Source organism: Elephantulus edwardii, unplaced genomic scaffold (assembly GCF_000299155.1).
Source record: "Elephantulus edwardii isolate Elephantulus edwardi_28Jun2011 unplaced genomic scaffold, EleEdw1.0 scaffold00215, whole genome shotgun sequence".
NCBI classification, from domain to species: domain Eukaryota; kingdom Metazoa; phylum Chordata; class Mammalia; order Macroscelidea; family Macroscelididae; genus Elephantulus; species Elephantulus edwardii.
This window is the reverse complement of record NW_006399965.1, coordinates 4241855-4265015: the sequence shown is the minus strand read 5'-3', so window position 1 is coordinate 4265015 and position 23161 is coordinate 4241855.

The following is a 23161-nucleotide window of genomic DNA, read 5'->3' as shown; positions in this document are numbered from 1 at the left end:
AACTGAAAAATCAACTGTTCACACCTACCACACTTTACAAAAGGAAAGGCTTGGTGATGTCCTCTGGAAATAAAAATACATTCTAGGAAACCGTTTGGGACAGTTTTACTCTACTAGTCTGAGTCACTGTGAATTGTAATTGACTTAACAGCATGCAATAAACCAAGTACCATTGAGTCAATTCTGACTCCTGGTCACCCTACCCCAGATTACAGAGACTGTGAATTTTCCCTAGAAGAGACTGTCTCACTTCCTGCAGTGGAGCACCTGGTGCATTTGAGCTGCTAATTTGTCATTTAGATCTACACAAATACAGCTCTTTAGCATTGCTATAAATATGAGTAAAATGAGAGTGTAGATGACCTAAACTTTTTACTCTAAGTTTAGTTTTAAAGTAAGATATACTTCAATGTTAAAAGCCAACATTTGAACCAATATAATATAAAATTTTAAATAAAATAATTTAAAGAAAGACAACATTTGTGTGCTAAACTTTGTTTCTTATAGGCAGTAAACATTCTATCAGCTCTTCCAGGTTAAAATAGAAAGTTAAACAAATTTTCTTAAAATGCAATAACAAAGCAGTTGAGGGCATTTCACAAAAAGCATCGCACAGAACAAAATGAACAGATAGATCTTTGTTCTACTGAAAAAATAATAATTCATCAGGGGTCAGAAGTCATCAGAAGGTTAATTAAAATGTTCATGAAAATCCCTTTTACTTTCTTCTCTTGGGCCAGAATAAATTAGAGGGTTTATGAAATTTAATTACATTTACACAAGAAACACTCCTCAATAAAAATAAATCATAAAAACCAAGAGACTTTTAAGTGTAATATCTCAGTTAATAGTTTTAGAAAACATAACTTTAACAATTGAGCTACAGATTTTTATGTAGTACACAAAAAAAGTCCTTTATGAGAAGCATGCACATCAATTTAAAAGATTAAAATTTTGAATTTTAATTTAATTTTATTTTTAATTTTGAAGAACTGGTCTTCAATAAATAGATAAAGATCCACAACCATGTATACATTTCAAAGATGATGTTTGTGCATTCTTATCAGCTGAAGACAGGGCAAACAGAATATCCGTTGGAGACAAAGTTGGTGAAGCCTCAATGCATATATTCTGGTCATTTTTTAGGAAAAGCTATTTCTTGGGAAAAGACATCATGCTTGGAAAGGCTGAGGGTCAATGAAGGAGAAAAAGACACTCAGTGAGATGGCTTGATACAGTGTCTGCAGCAAGAACTCAACTGAATCAGGGATGACGATGGCACAGGATAGGACAGAGTTCAGATCTATTGTTCATGGGTCATTAGGATTTGTGCTTGACTTGATGGTACCTTACAACCAACAACATTAATATATGCTATAAACACATCCTCTGTTAAATATACTAATACATTAACATAACTATATGCTGTATTAATACATATACCTCAAATAACAAGAGATAATGCTTTGTAAGCTTCATAATTATAACCAAACATTCTGAGGGAATGAGTCACTGGATCTTGATTTAGCTGTGATCTTGAAGGACATCAAGGTTAATTAACATAACATGGTCCACAAAGACAAGGTCCATCACCCAGCTTTGGTTAGTAGTGACTGAGATCCTAAAAGTTTTCAAACAGTCATGTAAAATACAATTATTGGTCTTTCATTGTTTGGCACTAAGAAGAGGGAAGAAAAGCAAAGATATATTGAAATAATTTGCCTGAAGGACTAATGGACCATAACAACCTTTATTTTCACGACTCTGCGACCAGATGCACTAGATGATACCTAGCTACTCCTGCTGATCATTTCAAAAGGGATCACAAGAGAAAATCCTTGTGTGAGTGGGGGTACATGTGGAGCAAAACTCAAGACCATTGTTGTGAAACTAGAAGGATAACTAGGAAAACATGTAGGGAAGAGAAAAGGGGAAAAAACATGCATGAGAACTCAAGATGGAAAGGGGTGTTAGAAGAGAGGGAAGGATGGGTAGGGGCGAAACCACAGGGTTACACAGTTTGGTGGGTGGAGGGAGAAGGTAAAGGAAATGGGAGGGAGCCGGTGAAAAGACAAGGTAATGATGGGCAAGGTCCAATGGTGATTAATGTTATAAAACGTAATTCATGGGAATGACTGTATGAGACATAATGTGAATGAACAATAGTGGGAAACACAATGTATACAAACTTTGTAAACTAACAAAAAAAAAAGAGTTAAAACAAACAAAAAATCTTAACTAAGGCCAGGTTTATGGAGGCTGATGGAACTTCCAAGACCTTGACTCTTAGTTATCCATCAAACTTGGGGGGAAAAACTGTCCCCTGAAGCATACCTCTCAGCCAAACAACTGACAGATCTAAAAGGCATGCCAGTGACACCAGAGAAGCCCTCGCCATTTAGAATAATCAAACACTCCTGAGGTGGGGTAGAAAAGAAGGATTAATGGGCATGAGAATTATAGGGAAGAAGTGGGGAAAGTGTCAATAGGTTATACGTATTTTATTATTATTATTATTATTATTATTATTATTATTATTATTATTACTTTAACAAACTTTTACAAAACCTTGGATTTCCATTCATTACTGCACAATTTCCTCCTTCCCCTTACCTCCCAGTCCACTTTGCTATGCCTCTCTTAACCTAGACTGTTGTCATGAAAATAATACCTATTCATATATCTTGTGACCACTATTATAAAATAAAATGAGTGTGAAGCATGGAATAAAAACCCAATTTGCTTTGGAAACCTTTACTCAAATCACAATTTTTTTAAAAAATTAATTTTATATAGATTTGTTTACAGAGTTCCTATATATTGTATTTCACACTATCCTTCACTTACATTGTGTTTCATACAACCATTCCTGTTCATTATGTTTTGTAAAATTAAATCACTGTTGAACTATGCCCACCAGCACCCTTTCTTTCCAGATTCCAACAGATCCTTCCCATTTTCCAAACTGTGTGACTCTATGATTTACCCCCTGCCCATCCTCACCTTTCTGTTCCCACCCTCCTTTGATTACGCACACACTTTTTACTAGTTATCTTTCTATTTATACAATAATGGTTTTATGCAATATTTGTCTTTATCACACTGAGTTAGTTCAAGCCGCATAGTGTTCTCCAGTCCCTCCCAAGTTATGTAGTAATTTTTAAAACATTGCTCCTGAGTGTCGTGTAGTGCTCCATTGTGTGTATATAACACAATTTCTCAATCCAATCAATTGTGGTTGGACATTTGGGCTTTTTCCATGCAAATAGCAATTTCTTTTAAAAAGAAAGAATGAATGAATGGATGAATGGATTGATCTTCAGAGAAGAATTAATCTAGATACTTTTTACTCTCTCTAACAGAGGCCTGGTAGCACTGTGCTGAAGTACCTATCTGCTAATTAAAAGGTCACAAGTTCTAATCCACAAAATATATCAATGGGAGAAAAATGGAGAGATAGACATCCATAAAGACACAGCATTAGAAACCTCAGGGAGAAACTCTCTTCTGTCCTACTGAGTCGCCATGAGTCTGGCATGATAGCAATGGAATTTGGTTGCCTGTCTTATAAGTATCTCAGCAGTGTGACTCACAGAGAGTACTTGGGCTGGTATATTTCTGGGCCAGAGGCAAAGTTTATCACCAGCAAACCACAGTCCCACTGTAGAAAGTCCAGGGCTGTTTTCTGGGTTTTCCTTTTGCACCAGACAGGACTTTCCCAGTGGAGAACTCCATGGAGTCAGAGAAGATCCCGTTAGAAATATGGACCCTGGAACTGGTTTTGTCTGCCTTGATCCAGAAGAAGATTAACAGCCACGTTCACAAGGGCAGTCATTACCAAGGCAGCAGGTTTTCTGTTACATCCTTTCCACATCTGTGATTGATTCGGCTTGGAAAATGAATCAATTAAGCCGAGAAGTTATAAAGCACAAATCAAGGAGGACTGGAAGTTGTGGTTTTGTTTGTTTGAGTTGTGTTTTTAAACCATCTCTCCTGGAGTCTTCATAAAATACACAGCACCCATTCCTTCTGTGACATTGATGTGCCAAATGTGATAATGGTTACCCATGGTAGACAGTGTTTGGTGGAGCTTCCCAGTTAAAACAAGCTTGGAAGCAGGAGTGGCATCACTTCTGAAATGGCTTGCCTCCAGAAACTGTATGAACAGTGCTCAGGTCTTTCATTCAAAGGTTCGCTATGAGTCATCTATGACTCCACAGCACATAACAACAACAACACCCATTCCTTAACCTTTTCTTTGTGTTTTCTCCACTTTCTCAACCAAACAGCAAGAGCTTCAAAGATAATATAATTTCTGTTTTATCCCATGGGTATGTTTATTGGTCAGTTTGAAATCAAGACTAAAGCAATAACCAAAGAGAGTTGAGTTTATATCCAGGATAACAAACAGTTTTCACATTTCCTCCAAAATCCAGCTGCTGTTGTTCTGTTCTGTCGACTATGACTCATAGCAAGCCTATGAAAACGCATCTGGACTTTACCATATCTTGAGCCAGTATCACTGTCTCCCACACACCTGTGTCAATTCCTCTCATTCCAAGGTCTTCCTCTCCTGCACTGTCCCTCCACCTCTCCAAACATGATGTCTTTCTCCAAGGACTGGTCCCTCCTTGGTAACATGCTCAAAGGATGTCAGACAGAGCTTCAAAATCCTTGCCTCTGAGGAGCAGCTTGGCTTTGCCCTGTCCAGGACAGAACTGTTTGTTCTCTTAGCAGTACCTGGTATGTTCAAGACTCTTCTCCAACCCCACAACTCAAAGGGATTGATTCTTCTGTCATCCTTAGTCATTGTCCAGCTGTCTTATGCGTAGCATGCAATTGTGAATTATTCTCTCTAGACTGACTTCAGTAAATTTTGTGTTGTACAGGATTGCACAGTTCCCTAGCTCAAGGACATTGGAGCTATGATGGAAACCCATGGCAGCACTTCTATTATGCACAAGGAGATGGTTTTGAAGTCATTCAATTAAGCACTGGGGACAGAATGAGGCGTTTTTAAGTAATTAAGATAGAATAAAAAGAAAACTTTTTAGCAACAGATGTCTTCGAACTGTGGTGTTGTCAAATACACAATATTCCATTAGCTTCCAAAAGAACAAACAAATATGTCTTAAAGGAAGTGTACCATAGTTCTCCTTATGGGCAAGGATGGGAAGTAGAAGTGGTGTCCACTTCCTAAACAACATGCCTCTGGAAACTATAAACGTTGATAAATGACAATAGTTATAAAAAGGCTTCAGGCCTTTTGTTCATAGGGTCGCTATGAGTCGTGCTTGACTCAACGGCAATCAACAACAATAGGCAAAGATGGTGAAACTTTGTCTCATTAACTTTGGGCATATTTTCAGGAGAAATCAGTCCTTGGAGAGAGACATCATCCTGGAAAAGGTCAGTGAAGGAGAGGAAGACCCTCCATTGGCATGAACTAAATCTGTGATGACCACGATGGACTGGAGCCTGACAGATCGTGAGGACCGTGTGGCATCCCTGCAAGGTCAGAGCTGTTGTTCATAGGGTTACTGGGAGGTGTAGTTGATTCGATGGCACCCAACCACAACACCAAAAAAGAAATTCATTGTTTATTCAATAAATTCATACTGAATGCTTGCCATTGGAAAAAGCTTCCATTCTGGGTATTAACAGACATAATAGGAAACAAACAAAAAAATTTCCAACTCCCTTGTACTCCGTGTATGGAAAAGGTAATTTGACAAATAAATACCTGCGTGAGAGCTTAGCATCTGAGAATAAAAAGAAACTGAGGAAAAGTAACAGAGATTGTTATAAGTGCCATTTTACAGGAAATGATCCAGAAAAGGCTTCTCTGAGACAGTAACATTTGAAAAGACTGGAAGAAGAGATATAGAGAAATCCTCACATACATTAGGCAGATGTTCTTAGTTAAGGAAGGAAAAAGTGCAAGATCCTAGACAGAAGAAAGCTTTTAATGTGTTTGAAGAACTGCAAAGAGACCAGAGATCAGAGAAGATGAGGTAACAAAGGTAAACAATTGTGAGAACTCTCAGCTAATTGTTCTTTTTCTGAATAAGACCAATTCCTAGTGGATACTTTTGAAGAGAACGGTGTCAAGAGAGAGTTAATGGCTATTGAGAAAAGTTATGGCAGTGGAGAGAAGGGACTGACAGAAAATAGATTATGTAGGAGGTTATTGCAATAATTCAGAAAAAAAAATACAACAGCTGGAGCCATTTTATGTGTGGTAGAGGTGACAAAAAGTGAAAAGATTCAAGATGTATTTTGAAGGCAAAACTCAAAAGTGTTTGCTAATGCTTCTAAGATGATATATGAAAGACCCATGGAAGACTTCTGGGGTTTATGATCTGAAGGATAGGTAGGTTACAGTACCACATACTAAGATGGGAAACATTTTAAGAGTTGCTGATTACCAGAGGAATATATTTGTGTTGTTGTTAGGTGTTATTGTGTTTTTCCAATTTACATACAATACATACAATAGAACATACTCTACATACAATACAACGTCAGTACAATAGGTCTTCACCATCCTTGCAACTGTTGCTATTTAAGCCCATTGTTGCAAATTACTGTGCCAACCTTTCTCTTAAAGGGTCTTCCTCTTCTTCACTGCCACTCTACTTAGTCAAGCAAGCAGGATGGCCCTCTCCAGTAACTGATCTGTCCTAACAACATGTCTAATGTAGAGTGTGAGCTCTTGCCATCCTCCCTTACAAGAAGCATCTATACCTCCATCCACCATCCCACCTCCAAGACAGATTCGTTTTCAAAGGCATCATTTCTTTCCTTATCCATTGCCTCGTTTTCACAAATGTACGTGACCTCTGAAAATACCATGATTTGTTTCAGGGATACTTTAGTGCTCAGAGTGACATCTTTGCTTCTTAATACTCTTCTCCTCTTTCAAAATAATGACTTAGTGAATGTTTACAACGTATTGCTATTTCAGTTAGTCATTCTCACACGTTTTGTTCTATAACATTAATTACAGTATCTACAATGTGTGCTCATCTATCCATTCATTCTGTTATTTTTCCTTTCTTAAGATAATCCATCTTAATATTTTTTAATCTATGAAATAATTTTCTACTCCTTCTCTTAAGATAATCCATCTTAATATTTTTTAATCTATGAAATAATTTTCTACTCCTTCTCTTAAGATAATCCATCTTAATATTTTTTTAATTTCTTAAATAATTTTCTACTCCTTCTTCCCTTCCCCTACCCAGTAACTACACTGGCATGATTATCTTTCTGTGTAAACCTTTCTTAATATTTTTTACAACATAGTCATCTTTTACAATATTTGTCTTTTTGCGTCTAACATTTCAGACAGTATAATGTTGTATAGATTCATTCATATTATACAGTGTTTCCCCAATTTTTTGTTGTTTTTCAATATTGCATAGTACTTAGTATATAGTGTAAAATTTCCATAATTCCTTTATCCATTTATTCATTTATGGTACTTGGGTTGTTACCTCTTTTTTATTGTGAAGAATGCTGCAATGAACATGAGCGTACATATATTTATTCACATCACAGCCCTTATTTCTTCAGGATATGTGCCTGATAGTGGAACCATCGGAGCAAACAATATTTCCGTTTTCAACGTTTTGAGGAAAACCTTGACTTCATTCCATAATGGTTGTATCATGCATATTCACCAGAGAGAAGTCTACAAATTTTGACCACAAAATTTGCCCAGTGCACTATGCCATTTGATTTCTTTTTTCTTTTTTTTTTTTGCCATTTGATTTCTTGACTGCTGCTTTTATTAGTACTGATTATTATTTGAAGTAAAATGCAAATCTTAACAACTTCAATTCTTTCTTCATTTGTCATGAACTGCCATGAATTTGCCACTATGTGGTTGTGTGCTATTGAGTAGGAACTAACTCATACTTGACCTTCAGCTGGTTTTCAGAGGCAGTAATCACACAGAGAGTAATCATCTTTTTTCCCATGGAGTAGCTGGGTTGTTAATCTATTTAAGATGATTATTGTTTTCTTGATGTTAAGGATTATATATACTGAAAGCTTTTATATTCCTCAATACAGGCTTGATCTCTTCTTTGTAGTCCCCAAAACAGGGTGATGTTATGTACATATTGCAAGTTGTTAATAAGTCTTCCCCAAATCATAATGTTTCATTTACCTCTTATAGTCTAGTTTCTTGGATTATTTGCTTTCAATGTGTTAGTTGCATACCATCGAGTCACCTATGACTCATAGTGACCCTATCTATGTACGATAGCTCTGAATGCTGCCTTATCCTGAAGTAGTCTCCCTGTCTCAAACACATCTATCCCCATTACCCCAATTACTGTCAATCTATCTTGTCCGGTGTCTTCCTCTACTGCACTTTCTCTACTCTTCCACGCATGGGGTCCTTCTCTGAGGACTGATCCCCCCAGCCACATGCCTGAAGTATGTGAGACAGAACTTCAAAGAGAAACGCCTTTAAGGAGAAACTTGGTTTCACCTTCTCCAAGAGAGACCTATTTGCTCTTGTGGAGGTCCCTAGGATGTTCAATACTCTTCTCTAGAACCGCATCTCAAAGACATCAATTTCTCTTCTGTCATCCTTAGTCATTGTCCAGCTTTCTGATGAATACCAAGGAATTCAGACTGACATCATTTTCCTTTAGCACTTTGGAGAGTTCTTTGACAGCAACCTTCCCCAATGCAATTTATATTTTTATTTCCTGACTACCGGTGTCAAGAGTGTTGATTGTGGAGCCAAGCAAGCTGAAACAATGTTAACAACCTCAATCTCTTCACCACCACTACTGGGCCAATTGACAGCACCAAGATAGATTTGCTTGGCATGTTGTTGTTGTTATGCGCTGTCAAGTCACTTGCAACTCATTGTAACCTTAAGTTCTGAACCATGCCCTATCGTGAGCCAACCTCATTGTCTCTAATACACCTACCCCCATTACCCCAGTCATTGAATCAATCCATCTCATCCATGGTCATCCTCTCTTGCATTTTCCCTCCACTCTTCCAAACATAATGTCCCTCTCCAAAGATTGGGCCCACCTTGCAATATGCCCAAAATATGTCAGACCCTTGTCTCTCAGGAGTAACCTGGTTTCACTTTCTCTAGGACAAACCTCTTTGTTCTCCTAGCTGTCCATGGTATATCCAATACTATTCTCCTGCATCACATCTCAAAGGCATCTATTCTCCTTCTATCATCCTTAGTCATTGCCCAGTTTTCTGATGCATAGTATGTAATTGTGAAGACCATAGCCTGGATTAGGCTAACCTTAGTCTCCAGACTGACATCATTGCACTTAGGTACTTGGAAAAAGTCTGTGACAGCAAATTTCCTAACTGCTGATACCAAGAGTGTTGATTGTGGAACCAAGGAAATGGAAGCTGTTGACAATCCCAGTCTCTTTACCATCCATCATGATGTTGCTAATCAGCCCAGTGGTGAGAATCTTTGTTTTTTTGATGTTGACTTTCCATTCATATTGAAGGCTGCAGTCCTTGACTTTCTGTAGCAAATGCCTCAGGATCTCCTAAGTTTTAACAAGCGAGGTTGTGCCATCTGCATAACACAGGTTGTTGAGTCTTCCCCCAATCCTGATGCCATATTTCTCCTGGTAAAGCTCAGCCTCTTGAATGATTTGTTCCATATATAGACTGAAGATGTATGGAGATAGGATGCATCCTTAAAATACTCCTTTCCTGATTTTGAACCATGTATGATTCCTTGTGCTATTCTGACAACTGCTTCCTGGTCCAAACATAGATTTCACATGAACACAATCAGATGTTCTGAAATTCACAGAATCTGATTTGCAGCATCTGTTTGTTGAAATGTATTAATTGGCATGCTGTCATTTCCTGGGGCCTTGTTTTATGCCAATTCCTCCAGAGCAGCTTGATCCTCCTTCTTCATCACCATAGGTTCTTGATTATATGTTGTTTCATTAAATTCTTCTACACCAGCCAATTCTTTTTGGTACTGTGACTATGTATTCCTTTCATCTTTTTTTAATGCTTCCTAGATCATTCAATATTCTGCCCATAGCATCCTTAAGTATTGCAACTAGACTTGATTTTGTTCTTCAGTTTGGCCCTTTATGATCATTCTATTTTTGCAGTAGTGGGGTTTTTTGTTTGTTTGTTTTCCAAGAAATGTTTATTTATTCTCTTGGCATTCAATGAGATATTTACTACTTTTTAAAAATTCTGATTTATTCACAAAGTTTGGATACATTGTTTTCCACAAAAGATCCTTCCCATTTCCTTCACCCCACCCACAGAGTTGAATTGTGCAACCTTATGATTAATACCATACCTCGCCCCCATCATCATCATCCTCCATTTCCACCCTCCCCCCTGCCTTAGATCCTCATATCTATTCTACAATAATGGTTTTTATACAATATTTGTCTTGTGAGACTGAGTTATTGCACTCACCATAATGCTGTCCAGTCCCTCCCAAGATAGGTAGTAATTTACAAAATGATTGCTTCTGTGTACTGCATGGAATTCCATTGAATGAATGTATCAGAACTTTTTAATCCATCCTTTTGTGTTTGGACACCTGAGCTGTTTCCATTTTCTTGCAATGGTGAATAATGCTGCTATGAACATTGGTGTGCAAGTTTCCATTTGAGCCTCAGTTCTCATTTCCTTGGGGTATATTTCAAGCCATGGAATAGCTGGTTCATATGGAATTTCTATGTTCAGTTTTTTGAGGAAGCATCACACTGCCTTCCAGAGTGGTTTCACCATTGTGCAATCCCACCAACAATGTAAAACAGTTCCTCCCTCTCCAACATTTATCACTTGCTGTCCTGTTAAACTTTGCCACTACTACTGGAGTGAGAAGGTATCTCATTGTGGTTTTGATTTGTATCTCTTTTATTGCCAGGGATTTTGAGCATTTCTTCATTTGTCTGTTGGTCATTTGAATATCTTCCTCTGTGAAAATTCTTTCCATGTCCTTTGCCCATTTTGTAATTAAGTTACCAGTATTATTCTTGTAGAGGCCCAAGAGTATTCTATAAACTTAAGTTATGAAACTCTTTTCTGATCTGGTATTGCCAAATGTTTGTTCCCAGTCAGTAGGTTTTCTTTTCACCCTGTTGGAAAAAAAATTTTTTATGAACACAGGGATTTAATCTTTAGAAGTTCCCATTCATCAATTTTATCTTTTTCAGATTGTACATATCTGGCAATATTTATACTGTAGACTAGGCCTTCAAAGCTTGATCCCAGTTTGTCTCTGATGAACTTTATGGTAGGGGCTTTACTCCCAAGTCTATCCACCTTAAGGTGATTTTTGTGTATGCTGTGAGATGTGGATTCTAATTCAGCATTCAGTCCAGTTTTACCAGTACTATTTGTTGAAAAGATTGTCATTTCTCCATTTGATAGGTTTTATTTCCTTGTCAAATATCAGTTGACCATAGATAACTGTGTCTATTTCTGGGTTCTCAGTTCTGTTTCACTGGTTTACGTGCCTGTCATTGTACCAGTACCACGCAGTTTTGGTTACTACTGCAGTGTAGTAGGGTTAGAGGTCAGGGAGTGCTACCCCTCCTACTTCATTTTTGTTTCTCAGAGGTATTTTACTCATTTGGGGTCTCTTGCCTCTCCAAATAAACTTGATAATTCCCCTTTTGATCTCCTTGAAAAGTAAACTTGGTAACTGTATTGGGATTGCATTGAATGTAGATTGCTTTTGGTAGGATTGTCATTTTCATAATATTGTGTGCAGATAATATGATAGTGTACACAGAAAACCGCAAAGACTCAACAAAAATACTGTTAGAGCTATTAGGCCAAAGTGGCAGGATATAAGATCAATATCCAAAAATCAGTAGCCAGAAAAATTAAAAGACGTATTGCCATGGGAAAGTCTGTTAGGGACCTCTCCAAAGTCTGAAGAGCAATGGTGTCTCTATGGAGACTAAAGTGCATCTGATACAGGCCATGGTCTTTGCGATCACTTGTTATGCATCAGAGAGTTGGGCAATGACTAAGGAGGATAGAAGGAGAATTGATGCCTTTGAGCTTTGGTGCTGGAGAAGAGTATTGAGGGTATCATGGCTGTCTAGGAAAACAAACAGATTCATCCTGGAAAGGGTTAAACCAGGCAGCTACTTGGAGGCAAGGATTCTGAGGCTCCGTCTAACATACTTTGGACATGTTGTAAGGAGGGACCTGACCTTAGAGAAGGACATCATGCTTGGGAGGGTGGAGGGACAGCACAGGAGGGGAAGACCCTCTATGAGGGGGATTGATTCAGTGACTGGAGCAATTGGGATGGGTGTATTGGAGACAGTGCAATTGGCACAGGACAGAGCAGGGTTTAGGGCTGTTGTACATAGGGTCACTATGAGTTGCAAGCAACTCGACAGCACGTAACAACAACAACAACATCAACAGTGTATGAGAGTTACAATCTTCCCACATCCTCTCCAATATTTAGTGCTTGCTATCCCATCAAATATTGCTACTGCTACTACAGTGAGCTGTTATCTTATTGTGGTTTCGATTTACACGTCTCTTATTGCCAGTCATCTGGAGCATTTCTACATGTGTCTATTGGCCATCTGGATGTCTTATTTTATAAAAAATGTTTCCATGTATTTTGCCCATTTTTTTTCTTGTAGAGACTCTGTAGTACCATTACCACATTGTCTTGACCAACACAGCTGTGTAGTAGGATTTTGCTATTAGTAAGTGAGATACCTCATGCCTTATTTCTCTTTTTCAGGAGTGCTTTATTTGTTCTAGGTCTCTTTCCATTCCAGAAAAAAAAAAATCAGAACTTGCCATTTCATCTCATTGAAGAAAGGAATTGTTATTTGTATTAGGATTGCTTTGAACTTGTAAGATGCCTTTAGGAGAACTGATCCTCATATTCTAAAATGTGGTTTCTTGTTTTTCCAGAACCTGTAATTCTTAGAGTTTATCTCTCGCCCATTGGAAATATTCAATCATTGTTCTTTTGGATTATGTGTCAGAAAGTTCCATCAGACTTTCTGTCTTCAGAAAATCCGTTGATTCTTTGTTACAATCACTTTCTTGGAGGGACATCTTGTTTTGGCTTTGTGTAGGATTTGAGGTAGTCTGCTTCTTCTGTGTCATTGCTGTGGTACAATTTTTTGTGCCTGAGGTCTCAGCAAACCCTTGGTCTGATAATCTTGACTCAGGAGCTCACTTATTTCAGAGGAGGGAAGAGCAGCTCACCCTATCTGAGTTTCTTTCTGATACTTTGACTCAAGGGAACATTTGCTTAACTTGGAGAGAAAGATGACTATGAATTAGCAGGCTTCTTGTCCAGGCAACTGACCAACTAGACTGAGTCTAAAAGGTCTAGAGCTCAAGTACTGTCTCTGTAAGGGGGAAGGAAACAGCTTCACCTGTGACGTTGGGGTTCCTGGCACAGGACAGGGTGTGTAGCAGCAGGTGCTCTGCAGGTGGAGTAATGAGGTCTCCAGGCAGTGGGGTAGCAGGGTCTTCAGGGGGCAGAAGAGCTTTCTAGTGGCAAGTAGTGATTCTGTCACTGACTTGGTTTGAGAGGTCCTGGGCCAGGCCACAGCCTTTAGCAGATGCTGGGGAAGTGGTTGCAGAAAGATGCTTCTGGCCAGTGACAAGTGCCCATTTTCATTTATCAGAAAATTTTCTTTATATAAAATCTTTCCTTTCCAATTAAACCAGCAATTTTCTTTTCCAGATCTCTAAAAAACTAATTTAGCATCTTTATTGGAATTCTATTAAACATGTAGGTTGCTTTTGCTAAGATTGTTATTTTCACTATGTTGAGTCTTCCTTACATAAAGAGAGAATGTTTTTCCACTTAGTTAAGTCTCTTATTGATTCTGGCTATAGTGTGATCTGAAAAGACACTTTGTATTATTTCAATGTTTTTCCATTTGTTAAGTTTCGTTTTGTGTCTTAATATATGATCAGTCCTGTAACATATATGACATACATTATACAGCATCCTTCCTTATCCTTTTTTTGAGTTTTGATCCTAAACTTTATTTTATCAGAGATTAGTATTGAAGCATTTTCTGTAAAATTTCATCTCAGTATCAAGAAAACCAAGCTACTCACCACTGGGACAATTGACAGCATCATAATAGAGAAAGGATTTAGGATGTTGATGATTTCATCTCACTTGGACCCACAATCAACATTTTTTGACACTAGCAGTCAGGAAATAAAAATACTAGTCACATTGGAGCCAAGCAAGTTAACAACCTCAATTTCTTCTATATCCATCATTGGCCCAGTGGTGAGAATCTTTATCTTCTTGGTGTTGAGCTTCAATCCACATTGAAGACAACAGTCCTTGACCTTCTGCAGCAAGTGCATCATGTCCTCCTCACTTTCAGCATGCAAGGTTGTGCCATCTGTTTTTCTGGACTATAATTTTCCTCTAGTCCTGATGCCACATTCTTCTTCATAAATCCCAGCTTACTGTAGATCTGTTCTGCATATATATTGAAAAGGTATGGAGAAAGGACGAATCCCTGATGCACTCCCTTTCTGATTTTGAACCATGCAGTGTTTCCCTGCTCTGTTCTGAGGATTGTTTCCTAGTCCAAATGTTGGTTTTGCATGAGCACAATAAAGTGTTCTGGAATTCCCACATTCCTCAAGGTTAGCCACATTTGTTGTGATCCACACAGTCAAATGCCTTTGCATAGTCAATGGAACACAGATAGATATTCCTCTGGTACTCTGCTTTCTGCCAAGATCCATCTGCCATTGGTCATAATGTCTCAAGTGTCACAGCTTCTTCTAACTCAGCTTGTATTTCTCATAATTCTCTGTCAGTGTTCCAGTCATTTCTGGATAATCTTTAGCAGGATTTTGCTTGTGTGTGATATGAGGGATATTGTACAATAATTTCCATGCTCTGTCGGGTCACCTTTTTTTGGAATGGGAATAACACTCTTGGTACCAAAGACAAATTACATTAGGTAAAACTGCTGTCAGTGACTTTTCCAGACAACTGAGAAACAACAATGTAAGTCTAGAGACCAAGATGCACCTATTCCAGGCCATGCTCATTTCAATTACTTGCTATGCATCAGAGATCTGGACAATGACTAAAGATGACAGAAGAATTGATGCCTTTGAGTTGTGGTGCTGAAGAAGAGTCTTGGAGAAACCATGAACCACCAAGAAAACAAATAAGTCTGTCTTGAAGATGGTAAAACCAAGCTTCTCCTTGAAGGCTAGGATTTTGAAGCTCTGTCTCACATGCCTTGGCCGTGTGGCCAGGGGTGACTGATACTTGGAGAAGGATATCATGCTCAGAAGGATAGAGGGACACCACAGGAAAAGACTCTGGATGAGATTGATACAGTAATTCAGGCAATGGGGGTAGTAGGTATGTAAGAGTCAGTGAGACTGACAATGCAGGCTTCAGAGTTGTTGTCTATAGTGTCACTATAAGTTCCAGGTGACTTGATGGCACATAACAACAACAGCAAGTCACACTGGAAAATCTGCTATCCAGGATGTCTCCACAGTACTAAAGATCAACAATGTCAGTTTAGAGACCAAGGTGCACCTAATCCAGGCCATGGTCTTCTCAATTGCTTGCTATGCAACTGAAAGCTGTACAATAAATAAGGATGACAGAAGAATTGTTGCCTTTGAGTTGTGGTACTAGAGAAGAGTATTGAACACACCATGGACTGTAAAGACAACAAAGAGACTGGCTTAGAATAATGGAAGGTTCAGAGCTATTGTACATTTGATAACTATAATTCTCAGGTCACCTAACATAACAACACACAACACATAACAACAACAACAATAGCTTAGATGTGTCCTTCTTAGCATTTTGAAAAATGTCATTAGTGTGTGTGTATAAGAGGTCGTGACACTGGAGACATTATTGCCAATGTCAGATGTATCTTGACAGAAAGGGCAGGATACCAGAGGAATGTTTATCTGTGTTTCATTGACTATGCAAAGGCACTTGACTGTGTTGATCACAACAAATTGTGGCTAACCTTGAGGAATATGGGAACCCCAGAGCACTTGATGGTACTTATGTGAAACCTACAGTTGGACCAAGAAGCAGTCCTCAGAACAGAGCAGGGAAACACTGAATGTTTCAAAATCAGTAAAGGAGTGTGTCACTGATGCATCCTATCTCCATGCCTTTTCAATTTATATGCATAACAGATCATTCCAAAAGCAGGGCTTTGTGAGAAGGAATGTGGCATCAGGATTAGAGGAAGACTCATCAAAAACCTATGATATGCTCATGACACAACCTTGCTTGCTGAAAGTGAGGAGGATCTGAAGCACTTGTTACAAAAGGTCAAGAACTGCAGTCTTTTATGTGGATTGAAATGCAACATCAAGAAGACAAAGGTTTTCACCACTGGGCCAGTTGACAGCACCAAAATAGATAGATTGAAGTTGTTAACAATTATAGCTTGCTTGGCTCCATAATCAACCCTCTTGGCTCCACCAGACCAGAAATCAAAAGATGAATTGCATTGGGAAAATCTGCTGTCAGGGACCTCTCCAGAATACTGAAATGAAATCATCTCAATCTAGAGACTAAGGTGTGCCTAATCCAGGCCATGGTCTTCACAATTTCTTGCTATGCATCAGAGAGCTGGACAATGAATAAGGAATAAGAGTCAATGCCTTTGAGTTGTGGTGCTGAAGAAGTGTCTTGAACATATCGTGTAGCATCAAGAAAACAAATAGGTGTCTTTGAGAAGGTGAAACCAAGTTTATCTGTAGACTAGGATTTTGAAACTCAGTCTCATCTACCTTGGGCACATGGCAAAGAGAGACCTATCTTTGGAGAAGGACATCATGCTTGGAAGGGTGGATTGACAGTGGAGAAAGACTCCAAATGAGATTGATACAGTAACTGGGGAAATGGTGGTTGGTGTGTCAGAATCAGTGAGAGTGACTCAGGACAGGACAGGCTTCAGAGCTGCTGTACATAGGGTCACTATGGGTCACAGGCACCTAAACAGCCTATAACAATATAAACAGTGTGTACCAGTGTAACCAGTAGCCAGGAAATAAAAAGTTGTATTGCATAGGGATAGCCTCTGTTATCAGGTATATGTCTGTACTATTGAAGTTGTTGTTGTTATTATTGTTAACTGTCATGGAGTCATTGACAAATCATAGCTACCCAAGAATGGAAGACCTGAACATTTGTATAACTTTAATAATGTCTCCATGTTCATAGAGTTTCCAGAGGCAAGCTATTACAGAAGTGGATGCCACTCCTGCTTCCAAGCTTGTTTAAATTGGGAGCTCCCCAAAATACTGTCCGCCACGGGTGACCATTATCACATTTGACACATCAATGTCACAGTGTTTAGCATCATAGCAACCACAAGTTACCTCTGTACAGCAAATGGACAGACCAGTGCTATCCCAATTATATTTAAAATTACTTCTTTGTTACTAAAATTGGGGCCCAGTCAACAACAACAACAACAAAAAAAATCAGGCCCCTTATATTTTCTTACTCCTACTCTAATATAACTGCTGTAGCAAATAGTACGTACAAAGCCATTCTACACATGAACTTTTATTACATGGGATGCTTCTGTAAACACTCAAAGATATGCCTGCCAAAGACAGTGGATTACATGGCATAGACTTAACAAAGTGTATTTTTTAAATGTAGTGATGTTCTATTATTATGATAGAAAAAGAATTTCTATTGAATGGTGTTTAGAATTTGACAAAAAATTTGCTTCATGGAAAAATAGATGTTGTTCCTAATATTAGAAAAAACACTCTAGACGACAGTTTACAGACAATTTTAGATTATGCCTGCCTTCTGTTTGTAGGGAAATTGAGTCTCAGATAGCTTTGGGCAAAGGTACCAAGTCACACAGAGAATCAGCGACTGAGGTAGGACAAGAACTCATGTCACTTTAAGAGCAATGATGTAAATTTGAAGAGGATTTAAACCATGACCTTTTAAATTACTTTCTAAGCAGCTGATAGTTGGACAATGAATAAAGATGAAAGAAAGAGAATCACCTTTGATTCCTGGTATTAGAGTGCTGGATACTCATGGACAACCAAAAGGACATAGAAATAAGTCTTGGAACAGATGCAACCAAAGTGCTGCTTGAAGACAAGGATATTGAAACTTTATCTCTTATATTGTGGAAAAGTGGCTAAGAGGAACCAGTCTTTGGAAAACAGCATCATGCATGGAAAATAGAGAATCCGTGAAGGAGGGGATAGTCCTCAATAAGTTTGATACTGTCACAATGGGCTCACGCATATCAGAAATGATAAAGATGACACAGGATAAGGCAGAGTTCAAGTCCATTGTTCACAGGTTGCTATGAGTCATAGTTGACTTGACATCACTTAACAACAATAATCTTTTAAAATTACTTCTTTCACTTAGAGCACTATGTTTACAATTTCATCCATGTTTTGGCTACCAATAAAATTGATACTCAAAATCTCTTCATGTAAGATTGACACAGTGACTCTACTAGTAGGCTTAAGCCAGTAGAGACTGAAGGTGATGCAGAATTAGGTGAGATTCGTCCCATTGCTCATTATTTAATAATGGTAGCATTGTTTTCCTTTTTATTACTGAGTTATAGGAATCTCTTCTATTTTCTTGATATTAGTCACTTATATTTTGAAGAGAAAATTTTTTTGTGTGTTTAAGTCTGTAATCATTGTTTTATGTGGCGTCTTGATTAGGTTATAATTTTCAGTAGTTCCACCAGATTCTGTACATAGTGTATTCATCTTCTATTTTATGATGTGATATCATCACAAATGAGTTGAATTTCTTTGGGGATATGGTCTTCCTCCAGTATATAAATGGGTGTTCTGACAAGGCTCTCTCTCAACCTTTCTCTTTTCTCATTACTTCTTAGTCCCAGAACACAGGATGAGACTTAACAGAAGTCTCTGGCCTGCTGCCTATTCTATCAGTTTGGGACATGCCAGCCACACAACTCAGATGAAGAAAAAGTTCAATTCCTCAAATTTTTCCTATGACTTCTATTTTTATGTCCAACAAATCTTTACCTAAGCCTTCTCTCATATTTCATTCTAGAAAGCTTATATATTTAAAGTTTATGTCTATAATTGACTATAAGCTAATTTGAAAATATGGTATAAAGTTAATTTTCCTAGCATACGTCTAGTATTTTTTTTTTCAGTGCTAAATGTAAAAATCCCTTTACTCACTGAATTAGCACAGCATCACTCAAAAATTCAGTTGACCATGGACATCTTCTTCTTGACTATTCTATTTCTCTGATCTATGTGTATATCTTACACCACTACCACTCTTTCTTGAATATATAGTAAGTCTTGATTTACCTCTGCTGGTAATGGTAGTGACATATCCTAGAACCAAAGGTAGGAGATGTTTCAAGAAGGTCTAAATGATCTTTCATGTCAAATGTTGGTAGTAGATAAAATAAGCAAAGTAGTCGGGAAAATAACCATTGGGTTTGGCTACAAATAAGTTATTGAAGATTTTGGAAAGAATAGCTTTAGTAAAATTGTGTGAGAAAAGTAACTTAGTTAGAGTGGGCTCTGGAGGGAACAGAAAGAAAGGAAATAGAGGCAGAAAGTACAGTAATATTTGAGCTATAAAGGAAGAAGGGAAGAATGAAATGGTAGCTAGAGATTAAGTCAGGCTTAGTTTATAAAGCAGGGAAATTAATGAAGAAATATCAATAATCAAAGAATGAGAGGAGACACTTGCAGAACCCATGTTTCCAAGGAAGCAGGTGAAGATTGGGGTCAGACCTTGTGACAAGGAAAAGTTCTACCATAGTTAGGAGCAAAAGTAAGTGTACTTAGAAATAGGAGAATAGAATAGAAGACATGCTTTGTAAGAGATATATAGGGTTTTTTTTCTAAGCAAAAGAAGAAGTTAGAGAGCATCAAGAAAGACCAAAAGAGGCAAAAATGTTAGCTATGTTTGGCTAAAACGGAGGAGGTAAAATTAGGAGGATGAGAATTAAATAAACCCAGGAAATAAAATTGTATTTCCTGACAATAGTGTTGTCAAATGAGAGCCCTAGGGACCAACTTGGAGATAATTATCATAAATTTACAATGAGGTTCAGTCAGTTGATACTAAATGAATAGGTGAAGAAAAGGTCAATCTGAAATGAATACACAATCAGATATTATGCGTATTTAACAAACCGGAACAGATTTTGTATACTAACCAAATGGGGGAGAAAGAAAAGGAAATTTTAAAAAGACTAAGAAAAGGTTTACATACAAGTAGAAACAACTGTGGAGGATTGATAGGGATAGGAGGGGAGAGAGGGGGCCAAGATTAGTGAATGGATAGACAGGGTGAAGGGAAAGAAAAGATGAGGTTTCACTAGAACCCTGTCAATACTAGCATAATATTATGATAATTAATCTTCAGCCCTCAGGCCTGGTTTTGATCAAACATTCTTCTAAGTGGCATAGCACTGGTCTGTCCATTTGCTGTTCAGAGGTAACTCGTGGTTGCTATGATGCTAAACACTGTGACACTGATGTGTCAAATGCAATAATGTTTACCCATGGTGGACAGTGTTTGGTAGATCTTCCCGATTAAAACAAGCTTGGAAGTAGGAGTGGCATCCACTTCTGAAATAGCTTGCCTCTGGAAACTCTACGAACTTGGAGAAACAATGAAAGTTATACAAGTGTTCAGGTCTTTTGTTCAGAGGGTTGCTATGAGTTGTCTATGACTCAACTGCACTTAACAACAAAAATGCTATAAAACAAAATGCAAATGAGTGATTAAAAGCCAGTAAAAATGTTTTTTTAAAAAAAATAAAATGGCCTCTTTCAGTCTAACTACATATTTTGAAGAAGATTAAAATGAGATTTTTTTAATTTTTAAAAATTTATGAAGGGAATTCCCATTGATGTTCTTAGGTGCCATCAAAAAATGTGGTTTCACAGAGTGGCAGAAAGCAGGACTGTGCTGCCAGCACTGCTCCCACAGTTATTTGGAGAAAAACTGCTCTCAAGCTAGACCACGTGGGACCCCTTAAACTCAAGCATCAGCGAGGTCCTGGGCACCTTGATGGAAGTGAGAAGCCACTTCCAGAAGGAAACAAAAAGCTCCTCTTTTTTTCATTTAAGAACTAAGGGGAGAGGGGGATCTCTGTCTTGCTTGACCACACAGGACCACTTAACTCAAGAATTGTGTTTGTCCTGGAAATCTCTATAGAGGTGAGAAGCCACTTCCAGAAGGGAACAAGAGGCTTCTACCTTTATCTTTCAAGTACTTTGGGGGGAAAATTTTTGTCAGTCCTGAGGCCAAGAAGGGAGCACAAATATATAGATGCCTCACAAAACATTGCTGTACTTTGGGTAACTTTATAGTTATAACAGCCTAATATCTACAAAGAAAATACTCTCATAATGTCAAGAAAGCAGCAATCCACATGAGCCACTATGAAAAAACAAAAAAAAAAAACCCTTCTCTTTAAAAAGTAGACCAGATGAATATCCCAGATAGAGAGAACCAGAAGAAATATGTTGATGTAGAGTTGTTTGATCAGCTACAGAAAAAGATACATATATGAGAAGAAACAATGGACGTCAATAAGAGAGTAAATACTTCAGAGACAACAATCCAGAAGAAATATATGGATGAGGAAAAATTTTGAACAGATATGGATGAAAATATAAAAGATGGAAGAAAAGTTTGAGAACAAAGACAAAGAGTTACAAGAAATTAAAAAATCATCACAAGATACAGATAGTACAGTCAACACAGTAATAAAAATAACAGAAAAGCATGAAAATGCAATCCAGAATATGAAGACCAAAGTGGCAGAAGTGTCCAACAGGCTGATAGGACAAAAAAGTTGAGATGAAGAGAATCAGTGAGTTGGAAGACAAGAAACTCACTAGAAGCATACTTGAAGAAAAATCAGAGATGAGGCATAAAGAAAATGAAGAAAACATTAGAATTATCTAGGATGACATCAAACAGAATAACATATGTATGATTGGAATTCCAGAACATGGGAGTGACAGGAAAATCACTGAGAGGATTATAGAAGAAATAAGAAAAGAAAATTTCTCAGGTATTTTGAAGAATGGGGAAATCCACATTCAAGAAGTGCGGAGAACACCAAATAGACTAGACCCCAAAAGAAAAATGCCAAGACATAGCATAGTCAAAGTTACCAAATTAAAAAATAAAGACAGAAATCTAAAATTAGCACTAGAAAAACAGAGTCACCTACAAAGGGAAAACAATAAGATAAAGTTCTGATTCCTCAGCAGAAACCATGCAAGCTAGAAGGCCATATACATAAAGTTAAAAGATAACAATTAGCCAGCCAAGAATCCTATATCCAGCAAAACTCTCTATCAAATTTGAAAAGAAAACTAGATTCTTTGCAGAAAAGAAGGACCTTAAGGAATTTGTAAAACAAGACCAAAACTACAAGAAATCTTAAGTAAAGTCCTACACACAGAGACTCCAAAGGAAAGTGAATGGATGATGGTAACCAGAAACAACAAAAAAAGAAACATGACAAAACATCAAAAGTTAAACTTGGACTGACAATATCACACTTAATGTGAATGGAGTAAGTGCACCAATTAAGAGAAAAAGAGTAGCAGAATGGATAAAAAAAAACCCAAACACCTCATCAATATGTTGCCTACAAGAGACACATCTACACTTCAATGATTTAGATCCTCCCAGAAGAGCTGTGTGTGAGTATTAACATTACTGGTAAGTATATTCATTTTCTCATGGATACAAGAGCCTACTATTTGGTCCTAAAAGCCTTCTGAGGTCCCAACTCTTCTCACTATTTCTTAGTTGTTGGAATTGACAGAAAAACCTCATAAGCAGTTTCCTACTTCACCTCTCCTTGCATGTGGACTTCTGAACTGTAAAACAACCCAGTGGTAGATGGAATTTGCTCCAGGACGTAAGAACAATAAATGACATAGTTGACTCTCTACATCTTGTGGTTCCTAACCTTTATACTACAATAGACAAAGTGCTAGTCAATAGCCCTTTTATTTTAAGAACTACCTTCCCTCTCTAACTTGATTTGTGCCATTATTAGAACCTCTACTTGGAATATTATTGCTTTTTAATTTTTGACTCATGTACTTTTAACTTGTT